This window comes from Podarcis bocagei, assembly GCF_964188305.1.
Source record: "Podarcis bocagei genome assembly, chromosome: 2".
Taxonomy (NCBI): Eukaryota; Metazoa; Chordata; class Lepidosauria; order Squamata; family Lacertidae; genus Podarcis; species Podarcis bocagei.
In genome coordinates this window covers 30,726,492-30,737,998 of record NC_138126.1, presented here as the reverse complement: position 1 = coordinate 30,737,998, position 11,507 = coordinate 30,726,492, and the positions used below count along the sequence as shown (strand labels likewise).

The 11,507-nt window shown below is 44.3% G+C and overlaps 1 long non-coding RNA gene across 1 annotated transcript; it reads left to right on the top strand.

Annotated features, from left to right (window-relative positions):
- The first annotated feature begins 1,076 nt into the window (after positions 1-1,076).
- On the top strand, positions 1,077-4,728 carry LOC308581736. The gene is made up of 3 exons (XR_014005229.1): positions 1,077-1,982; positions 3,559-3,639; positions 4,352-4,728. It is a non-coding gene; the product is annotated as an uncharacterized lncRNA (long non-coding RNA).
- Positions 4,729-11,507: the final 6,779 nt, after the last annotated feature.

The following is an 11,507-nucleotide window of genomic DNA, read 5'->3' as shown; positions in this document are numbered from 1 at the left end:
TTCCCCAGCCACTCTGGGCGGCTTCCTATGGCATACCAAAGAGTCTCTGCACCTCAAAAGCTAGATGTCAAGGACTTCGGCCCTAGTCTAGCCTTCATCTTAACATGCTTGCATTCTTCATGCAGGGATTGTTTTCTCCATGGAAGCATCAGGAACTGCTGGAGCTCTATACAGTGGCTAGTGTAATGAATCACTGAGCATCAGGAAGCAGCAGAGTAGCCTCAGGCCCTGCATACTAGGTTACATGGTAAGCTACACCTGCGGAAAACTCCTTCCCTAACACAACTATTAACAGTACTGGAGCCCTGTCTTCCTTTTCACCTGGCCACCCCGGAGACAGCTCAGGCTTACCATCTCTATTAACTTTAGTCTTGAATGGGGCCCGTATTCTTCACGCACAACAGTGCTATTTATTTTTTCCTAGAAAAACGGGTGCCAGACACACTATGAACACCTCCCTTTTGCTCTTGCAATGGCAAGGGTGAGCATCTGAAAAATTTAAAGTATATTTACAAAAACATTGTACAAAAGAGGGGTACAAAAACATTGTAAAATTAATGAATGTTAGAAAGATGCTGGAATGAATTTACATGGTTTTAGCAGAAAGGTTATAAAGAATTAAGTAAAAATAGATTGTTAATGGGTCAAAGTGTAAAATTTAAGGTTAAATTGTGTCAAGATAAACTATGGAACAAAGTTTGAGAAAGAGGGAAAGGACTTGCTGAAACAACTAATTGAATTAGAATACAAAAAGGGAGGTGTGAGGAAGTCAAGGAAATAAGTAAATGAAAGATAAAGATATGAAAATACTGGATGTTAGTGTTTTTAAATGTTTTTGTTTTTTCACTCTTATTGCTTTGTTGTATTGTTTTTGGGTTTTTTTTTCTTTTCTCTTTTTTTTCTTAGTATTGTATTTTTCTTTTATTTTTGAAGTATTGTAATCTTTTTTCTTTTTTTATCATTGCCTGCTTTTCTTTTTTGTAATTGTTAAACTTTAATAAATATCATTTTTAAAAAAAGAATACTGCTAACCCCACCTCCCTATTAGACACTTCAGTAAATAAATAACATTCAGATAATGATTTTGTGCTCGCTTTCTTGAAAGCCATCAACAGGCTGAATCACATAAGCAGGTACTTCTTGCTCAACAAGATACAAAAAAGCAGAAGGTCCATTTATGGTTGGCTGCTAATTATAAAACAAATGATCAATTAGCACAGGAGAAAAGTTAACATTATCCTGATGACAAATAGCTCCCTTAAACCTTGAAAGGAAAAATGAATTAAAGTTGTAGCATCTGGGTCTCAATCCAGATCCTTACATCCAGGAGGACTTGAATCTTTACAGCTAGGACTGGGAACCTTGGGGCCATTATCCCCATGGTTAGGGATGATGAGAGTTTAGACAGGAGGCATTCCCAGCCCTCTCCATTCATAAGCAAGCCCTATTGAGTTCAGTGGGGCAGGTTCATGCCACACATTTAAAGCACATCCAGCGCACATTTAAAACACGCCCTTGGAACAGAGCCACAATTCCCAGAGCTCCCTGTGGAAGAGGGGTAAATTCTTAAAACATTCCAGAAATTGTAACTCTGAGGAGAACAGGGGCTTCCTAACAGCTCTCCTTCTTCCTAACAGCCTTAAGAAACCATAGCTCCCAAGATTCTTTGCATCATAGAGCTTTATAGGTATGGTGTGAATGTGGCCCCACTGAACATCTCCACCGGGTAATGTCTCCCGCTGAACAGATTGTTGACTGTGTTAGCAGAGAGAGAGAGAGAGAGAGAGAGAGAGAGAGAGAGAGAGAGAGAGAGAATCACCTGTTAGAAAGGAGAAAGAATGGGCTGCCTATAACCAGGTCCAAAACAGATGACCAACATGTCCAGAAAGAGGCCTTTCAGTTTGGGACATGTATTCACAATAGCAAATATATCGTTTTTAAGGAGGGTGGTGGATCCACGTCCCAAATCTGTGAGCTTTAATGTAAGTCATTCCCTTGCTTTCCTAATTAGATCAATATATGCAATCCTAGCCTCTTCTGTGCAAGGGATTAATTCCATTTCATAATTTACGTAGCCTTTCCTGGATACCAGATGGGTATTGATTTCCAGTAATACCCTCAGATCACATTGCCCTCTACTCGTATCACCTTATACAAGGCTAAATGCATTGTTCTGGGACGTATAAAATTCCCTGGCCTTGTTCACCACATAGCATCATTCGCCTTATCTCCCATGCCAAGTGCCAGTTGCACCCCTCACCCTTCCCAAGAGCAAATGTGGTTATAGTGTAGGACTAGGACCTGGAAGGCCAGAGTTCAGTTCACATTTTGGGCATGAAGTTCCCTGGGGGATCTCGGGCCAGTCCCTGCCTCTTAGCCAAACCTACCTCATATGATCATCATAATCAACTGCTCCATGCAATGACTGGATTTTGCATTCAATCCTCAAGGCGCTTCTACATCATTTCACTGGTCCATAGCCTTCTGACCACAGGGACAGTCTGTAGGATCAGTAGTCTGGGTGTGAGAAACCAGGAGCGAGTGGCAACTCAGCAGCCAAAGAACAGTAGTAATTTGAAAATGTTGTTGTTGTTTAGTCGTTTAGTCGTGTCCGACTCTTCGTGACCCCATGGACCAGAGCACGCCAGGCACTCCTGTCTTCCACTGCCTCCCGCAGTTTGGTCAAACTCATGCTGGTAGCTTCAAGAACACTATCCAACCATCTCGTCCTCTGTCGTCCCCTTCTCCTTGTGCCCTCCATCTTTCCCAACATCAGGGTCTTTTCCAGGGAGTCTTCTCTTCTCATGAGGTGGCCAAAGTATTGGAGCCTCAGCTTCAGGACCTGTCCTTCCAGTGAGCACTCAGGGCTGATTTCCTTCAGAATGGAGAGGTTTGATCTTCTTGCAGTCCATGGGACTCTCAAGAGTCTCCTCCAGCACCATAATTCAAAAGCATCAATTCTTCGGCAATCAGCCTTCTTTATGGTCCAGCTCTCACTTCCATACATCACTACTGGAAAAACCATAGCTTTAACTATACGGACCTTTGTTGGCAAGGTGATGTCTACTTTTTAAGATGCTGTCTAGGTTCCCCAAGAAGCAGGAGCGAGTGGCAACTCAGCAGCCAAAGAACAGTAGTAATTTGAAAATGAGGACCGTGCAAATGAGATGGAGCACTAAAGCACAGCATGGGCAGAACCCAGGTGAAAACATTGGCCTCTCCAGTTAAAGGGAGATTGAATGGCAGGCCTAGGTAAAGCCTACCAGGGTGTAGGGGCACTGCCACTCGGAGTAAACATACTGGTTGAAATGGGGCCACAATCTTACCCAGTGTATGACCTGTTCATATAGCAAGTCTTGTTGGCTGCAATGCTTCCTCACCAATGCTGGTGTCCCCTTTCAGCAGCACAGAACCACTTCATCAGAAAAAAGGTGGTTGAGATAACGTCTGCCTAAGTGCCTCAACAGGATCCTTTTAGGATTCAGTCACACTTAATTCTGAAACTGAACTCTGCATGTTCCAGAGCCATTACTTGACTTTCTCTCCTGTTTCTTCCAGAGCTCGTGAGTTGTGGGGCTCCCCAAAGGCTGGGCGAGCAGCGACATAAATTGACCCACCTCTTATTTGGAGAAAGCCCTGGTGAGTGTGAGCATTAATACAGAAAGTGGCCAGCCGCCAAAAAACGAAAGTTACCAGATCTGCCGAGAATCCCCAGTGTGACATCATGAAATGGAAGGAATCTGCTGGGCGCCAAAGCGTCTGTTAAAGATCAAAAAAAGGAGCTGGGGGAGAGTTAAGGAAATAGAAACTAGGAGAGAAAATGGGGTGGCTGGTTTGAGGAAAAGGATGTGAGATTTGGCTCAGGAGTGGGGGGCGGAGAGAAAGGGAATACTCTGGAATAAGGAAATCCCCAGACACTTTCATAGGCCTGAATTACATGTGCATCTTCTACTAAGTTCACCGTATCACAAACTCAACCTGACTTTTACAGCAGCCAGATCTAATACTCTGGTAGTACTCTGCTACTCTGGCAGATGACCCAACACTGAGCTGTATCCCTTCTCCAAACTCTGCCCTGTCCCAAAACCAGCCCCTTTCCCCAGACTGATTAAGCTTACAAAGAACCACTTTCGCATGAGTTCGAAGTATTTTCTACATAGTTGTTTAACAGCACAATTATTGCCCATACAATATACACGTCTACCCAGAAATGAGCTCAAGGGGACCTACTCCCCATTACCAGGGTTGGGAAACATGTGTCCCTGTATAATGAATCATTATACAAAAGCAGGCATAGCTGCTTTCTTCATTTCCAGGAGAGTGCCTTATTTATACATCTGTCCATTTGCAGATCCCTGGACGACCTTGAAATTTCAGCTATTGAATCAACAGGCTGATCATCCCCCTTGATGGCCATTACCATTTTTCTCATTTTGTTCTCAGGTATACTCTTGTGTTTCGTGTGTGTGTGTGTGTGTGTGTGTGTGTGTGTGTGTGTGTGTAATTCCTTTAAGGTATAAAAATACATGTTTCAGCACAATGGATTAACCACGTACTAGGAATTTTTTTACTGTTTGTGAGCGTGTGGGTGTAGACCCAATCCCCATGCTTATTCTGATGAATATACCTTCCTGCTATCTGGGCACCAGTGGGAATTGCTGCAAGAGAAAAGGCCAATTTGATGGAGATCGGGGCTGGGGAAGGAAGGCTGAAACCTCCCCTCCCAACATGCTGTGAACTTGATAATAACCCCCCTTCCCAGCAGCTGTATTTAATTTTTCTAAACATGGCATCATGAACAAGCACACCATTAGTATCACATTTAATAGGTCCTGAGTGTTTGATTTAAAAGAAAGGCATTACCTGGTTTAGGAAAATGCTGAATATCTGGGGGGGGGGGGGGTTGTGTGTGTGTGTGTTTTGTTTTTTTCAGAACTGCTTGCTGTATCTACTTTGCTTTTTTCTCCCGTGTTCTGCACTTGCTTCCTTGTCGTGTGTTTTCAGCAGTGTTCATTTTGAAACACCAGCAAAATTTCAGCCCTGTTTATGTGTTGAAATAAAGGATCAGCCTTTGCTTACAAGCTTATTTAGAAGACGCTATTGACTCAGGCTGCTTGTTCTCAGTCTGCATTTACCACCATCTTGACAAATGAAGAAACTGGTCCTTCAAAGATTATTCCAAACATTTTGTCGTAAGCAAGGATTATTCCAAACTTTATGAAGTATTTGCACATAAATCTTAGTGGGTGTGGGGATTCTGTTGTTCTTGCTGTTGTCGCTGCTGCTGCTGACTCAGGTCGTTTAAAAGTCATTTCCATGTTTGCTTTTAATAATGCCATTCCGGTGGAGCCTATTGCATCTGGGCATAAGCAAACAGACAGCGCGTCTCTTAGTAGTAATTAGAGATTCACTGGAACACCTTAATTCTTTTAACCTGTGACCATCGTTTTACATTTGTATTACTAGCTCTTTTTGAATGCATCATTCATTCTGCAGCGCAACAAACTCCAATGGGAGTCACTTGCAACAAATGAATCATGGAATCATAGAGTTGGAAGGGATCCCGGGGGTCATCTAGCCCAACCCCCTGCAATGCAGGAATCTTTGGCCCATGGTGGGCCTTGAACCCACAACCGTGAGATTAAGAGTCTCATCATCTACCAACAGAGCTATCCCAGATTGATCAAGTGCAAGGTTGGTTTGGGAAACAACCTCTCCTGGCAAATAGAAGGGGAAGAAATGGAGGCAGTGAGAGTTTTTACTTTCCTGGGCTCCATGATCACTGCAGAAGGTGACAGCAGTCACAAAATTAAAATACGCCTGCTTCTTAGGAGAAAAGCAATGACAAACCTAGACAGCATCTTCAAAAGCAGAGACATCACCTTGCCAACAAAGGTCCGTATAGTTAAAGCTATGGTTTTCCCAGTTGTGATGTATGGAAGTGAGAGCTGGACCATAAAGAAGGCTGTTCGCCGAAGAATTGATGCTTTTGAATTATGGTGCTGGAGGAGACTCTTGAGAGTCCCATGGACTGCAAGAAGATCAAACCTCTCCATTCTGAAGGAAATCAGCCTTGAGTGCTCACTAGAAGGAGAGATCGTGAAGCTGAGACTCCAATACTTTGGCCACCTCATGAGAAGAGAAGACTCCCTGGAAAAGACCCTGATGTTGGGAAAGATTGAGGGCACAAGGAGAAGGGGGCAACAGAGGATGAGATGTTTGGACAGTGTTCTCAAAGCTACCAGCATGAGTTTGACCAAATTGTGGGAGGCAGTGGAAGACAGGAGTGCCTGGCGTGCTCTGGTCCATGGGGTCACGAAGAGTCGGACACGACTAAATGACTAAACAACAACAAAAACTTTAAACATAGCATCAGGGGTTGGCTGATCTCAGGTCCAGGGATGTGGCTCTCCAAACGTCTCTACCTGGCTCTTTCTCACCACGCTCCCTATCCAACCACATCCCTTCCTCCCAGGCCATGCCCCTCACCAGTCCTGCTGGAATAAAAACATACGAGTCCTACTTGAGCTGGCCAGTGGCCTATCTAATATCCAGCATACGGATCACTCAGCAGCCAACCAGATGCCCACGGGACGATGTGCATGGCACTCAGAGATGTGTCCTTCAACAATGCTTTTTGCATGCCTGGATGCAGGACAGAGAACCAGTGTACTGTGCAAAGGTAAAATTTGCTTTTGTTGCCCTGCACACTTTTGCCCCTGGCCCCGCCTACTTCAAGAAGGCTGTCCAGAAGGGAACGTGGCCCTTCAGCTTACAAAGTGTGTTTCTCAGCACTACGTCTTCGTGAGTAGAGACATGGTAGAAGTGTCGAGTTGGAAGGAACCTCGGAGGTCAACCCTCTGCAGTCCCACATCCAATTCGAAACCACACCAGACCCTGCTTAAGCTTTGCAAATGTGCTAGCAGCTTTATTGCTGCACCACTTGTGTGCAGTCCTTTTCAACAGCGGTTTATAACCAAGTTGCAATAATTGTGAGCCGCCCCGAGATCTTTGGGTGAAGAACAGCCTATAAATTTAAGTAATTAATTTAATTAATATGCTCACCGATGCTGGTGACTTCTGCATGCCATTCATACAACTTAGTTTTCCCTTCCCCTCCCCATTGAAACATCAAATCTATTAGACTCCGCTGGGGTCCCCCCCCCACCTTTAAAACTGGTTGGAGTTTCACACAGATTGGTATGGAAATATGGGTGGGTGGGTGGGAAGATTCTCTCTCAAGTTTCCTTCTCAACAGCCAACCCCAACTGCTTGTTTTATTATTATTACTACTACTACAGTGGTACCTTGGGTTACAGATGCTTCAGGTTACAGACTCCGCTAACCCAGAAATAGTACCTCAGGTTAAGAACTTTGCTTCAGGATGAGAACAGAAATCGCATGGCAGCAGCACAGCAGCAGCAGCGGGAGGCCCCATTAGCTAAAGTGGTGCTTCAGGTTAAGGACAGTTTCAGGTTAAGAACAGACCTCCAGAACGAATTAAGTTCTTAGCCCGAGGTACCACTGCACTACTACTACTACTGTATTACTATTACTATTTCGGAAGATTCTACAGTGGAATCTGCCAGAACGAAAACTTTCCGAAGAAATCCTGGTGTGGAAACTTCAGGACAGTCAAAAGGAAGCACCATGCCTCAGAATGCACAGTTAAACTATGGAGTTTGCTGCCTCAAGGTGTTGCAAGGGTGGCTGGGCTGGATGGCTTCAAAGAGGTGGGGAGACGTTTATGGATATCAATAGCCACATTAACTATGCAGTACCTCCTGTGCTGGAAGCAGTCTACCCCTGAACACCAGTTGCTGGGAACCTCAGATAGTGAGAGTGCTGGAGATCTTGAAAATGCCAAACAGAACGAACAGGAGCTGAGACCATCAGGAACGCAGTAATTTGAATACAGCTCCTCTGTGGTGCAACTGTTTTGTAAAACCCAAGCTGCACCTACGAAATTTCAGGCATAAGATTTCATCGGCAAGAGGTCAGGGTGGGGGTAAGCTCCTTGAACACCTGCGTAACTTCTTTATCGTTGCTGAATAGAGCTTTGTGTGTTGGCTGAGCTGCCTCCCTGACCAACGATGCTATTAATTGGCACTGACGCAGATGTTCACAGCTGCCTACAAGATGTTGGAGGCTGCTCCCATGTCAGCTGCACATGCTATCACCAAGAAAACTACTTTAATTCATTCCTTGGGGTTAGGCTTTGTGTTGCCTCGATGTGACCCGCTAAAACAAAAGGCAGATCTGCCAACAGAAAAGAATAGCCATCAGCTGGGTGGGGCGGCTGTCACCAACCTGGCTGGGCGCCTGGGCACATTTGCAGGACAAAGGAACTGCCGTGGTTATTGCACATGCACCACAACTAAGCACCACAACCTATTACATTGGTGGCGGTACAGTAGTACCTTTGGTTACGTAATTACTTCGTTCTGGAGGTCTGTTCTTAACCTGAAACTGTTCTTAACCTGAAGCACCACTTTAGCTAATGGGGCCTCCTGCTGCTGCCGCACCGCCACCACGCGATTTCTGTTCTCATCCTGAAGCAAAGTTCTTAACCCGAGGTACTATTTCTGGGTTAGCGGAGTCTGTAACCTGAAGCGTATGTAACCTGAGGTACCACTGTATAATGCTTCTTCCAACCTAATTTCAGCAGGTGGGAAAGGACCCCAACTGTTCTGTTATAAGCTGAACTAGCAGGGCCATGGCTGCTGGACCTCCTCATAGAGGGGAGGAATTTAAAAATAACTCAAGAAAATCTTTAATAAAAAAACTATCAAGACAAAAGACACATTGCATGATCCAGAAGAAGGGGGAACTTCTTCTGAACATTCTTCCCTACAAAACATTCTCTCTCTCTCTCTCTCTCTCTCTCTCTCACACACACACACACACACACACACTTTGATTGGTAAGGATGGCTTTCTGCTCTTTCTCCTAACTGGCTTTGTAATGTCATCATACGGCCCAACCTGACCATGTGATTACATATTGGCATTGCAATGCAATCACACTTGCTCTGTGGTAACCCAAGGGATGATGGCACCCGGGGGCAGAGCAAGTGGGGGCGGCCCCGGGTGTCACCGACGAAGGGGGTGACATTCAGCGTGCCGCCTGCCCTGGGCTGCTGGAGGAGGCAGGCAGGGAGATGACGGGAAGGAGGCTGGCAAGCAAACAAGAGGAGGGTGGATGGAAGGAAAGAAAGAGCAGAAGCTCCCTCAAGTCAGGACCCAAACCCTGTAAACCCCCCCCCAAAAAAGCTTCCCCCCCAAGTAGATTTTAATGGGTGGGGGAGAGACAAGAAATTTTCCACTCCGGGTACCACCTGACCTTGCTACACCACTGACGGCACCAAAAGAGCTGCCAGCTCTTAAACAATGAGTAAACAAGGGGAAGGCTGATTGCCGAAGAATTGATGCTTTTGAATTATGGTGCTGGAGGAGACTCTTGAGAGTCCCATGGACTGCAAGAAGATCAAACCTCTCCATTCTTAAAGAAATCAGCCCTGAGTGCCCACTGGAAGGACAGATCCTGAAGCTGAGGCTCCAATACTTTGGCCACCTCATGAGAAGAGAAGACTCCCTGGAAAAGACCCTGATGCTGGGAAAGATGGAGGGCACAAGGAGAAGGGGACAGAGGACGAGATGGTTGGACACTTTCTCGAAGCTACCAGCATGAGTTTGACCAAACTGCGGGAGGCAGTGGAAGACAGGAGTGCCTGGCGTGCTCTGGTCCATGGGGTCACGAAGAGTCGGACACGACTAAACAACTAAACAACAACAAGCAAGGGGAAAGTCTGGTAGGTTTTTAGTATCCCCCCGCCCCTGCCACATGCATTATATTTGCACTGAAAATGTTTAACTGTGAATATACCCTGCAGCGTAGTTTTAGCGTTAATACATTTCAATGGGACAGATGTTAGCAAGACTCATAGCTCCGGCTACATTTCAATTTTGCATACAGCTCTAAAATGACGTGCAGAACTTGCCTCTAACCCTTTCCCCAGTTTTCAAGAAATGCTGGGCGACGTCTACGTTGGTGCCAGTACAATGTACCATATTAAAAACAGAGCTGCCATAGATAATCAATTAATCAGTTAGATTGATCAATTAAAATTGTTTTCTTTGTAGGGAATGGTTTGGGGACAGACTGTGCAGTCAACTAAAAAGTTGCCCCTAAGTAACTGAAGAAAATTTCTATAACATGATTTTTTTTAAAAAAAAATTCAGCACTAAATAGACACCTCTCCAAAGATGGTTGAGTTCCAGCGAGTTCTGACTGAAAAAAAGCCCTTATTAGGCCACATTCACACCATGCATTTCAAGGACCATGATGCTACTTTAAAAGGTCATGGGTTCCCCCAAGGAATTCTGGGAGTTGTAGCTTGTTAAGGGTTCTGAGAGTTTAGTTCCATTCCCCTCACAGAACTACAATTTTCACAGTAGCGTAACAAAGAAAAAAAACCCACACCTCTCTTCACTGGAAACTCTTTAAGTGCTTTGAATTTATGGTGTGAATGTGGCCTTAGAAGGGAGGAAAATATTAGGTTCTCTTCTATTTCAGAGTTTAAAAAATTAGGATTGTACTCATGGGCGGAGTCAGGAGTTTTGTTGGGGGGCAGAACCTACATTATTGGTCAGTTAAGTATTTCTGTTGTTTTACTTGATGTGGGGGGGGCAGCTGCCCTCCCCCCAGGTTACACCCATGATTATACTTCATCGTTTCATCCTAGATTTCAGCATGTTAAGCCAGTTTACATGGCTTGTGAAGTTTTGCCAATAAAGATGTTTGAACACAAATTCAAAATGGGGTGGGATAACCCTTTTCTCCAGTAAAGAAACAAATATGTGTAAGATTTTAATTTCCCTCTGCTCCTCAGTAGATAATCAAGATTTTTCATTGCAAATGATGCTAGAAAGAAGGGTGTGTCCCGTTTCCCCGACCAAAGCAATCTACATAAGAAAAGAAATTTAATCTACCCTGTTTAATGTTATGTTGTCTCACAACAATACCCCATCTGCTTAGTGTAGCTAAAAAGGAATCATTATACCCTTCATCAAGTTACAGAAAGGAGTAACCTTCAAATTACGCCTTTTCGGGCTTTGAAGGAAAAATTGACAAGGTAATTAATCTAAGAACACAAAACAGGTTCACTCTGGATTCTAGCTACACAAGCAAATGGCAGCATCGGCCTTCACGGTGGAGGAAATTTGCACTTTTCAGTGGCCATTTTGAATTATTTAAATAGAACTTGTTTAACCAGATTTTTTTAATTAAAAAATGCACAAGCGCATTAGTGTTCCTTATTTTCTCTTGAAAAAGCAGGGCAATCTCACTTTATCAATTACAAGCGTTTTAAATTGACTGAAAAGCCATCCCCAATTAGCCTGGCAACCTTTCTTTTCTTTAAAAAAGTTACAGTTTAAAACAAGTTAACAAAAAAAAACTTCAGGTAGCAGGACCCTCTCCTGCTCTTAGATAGCATCAGCTGAGAT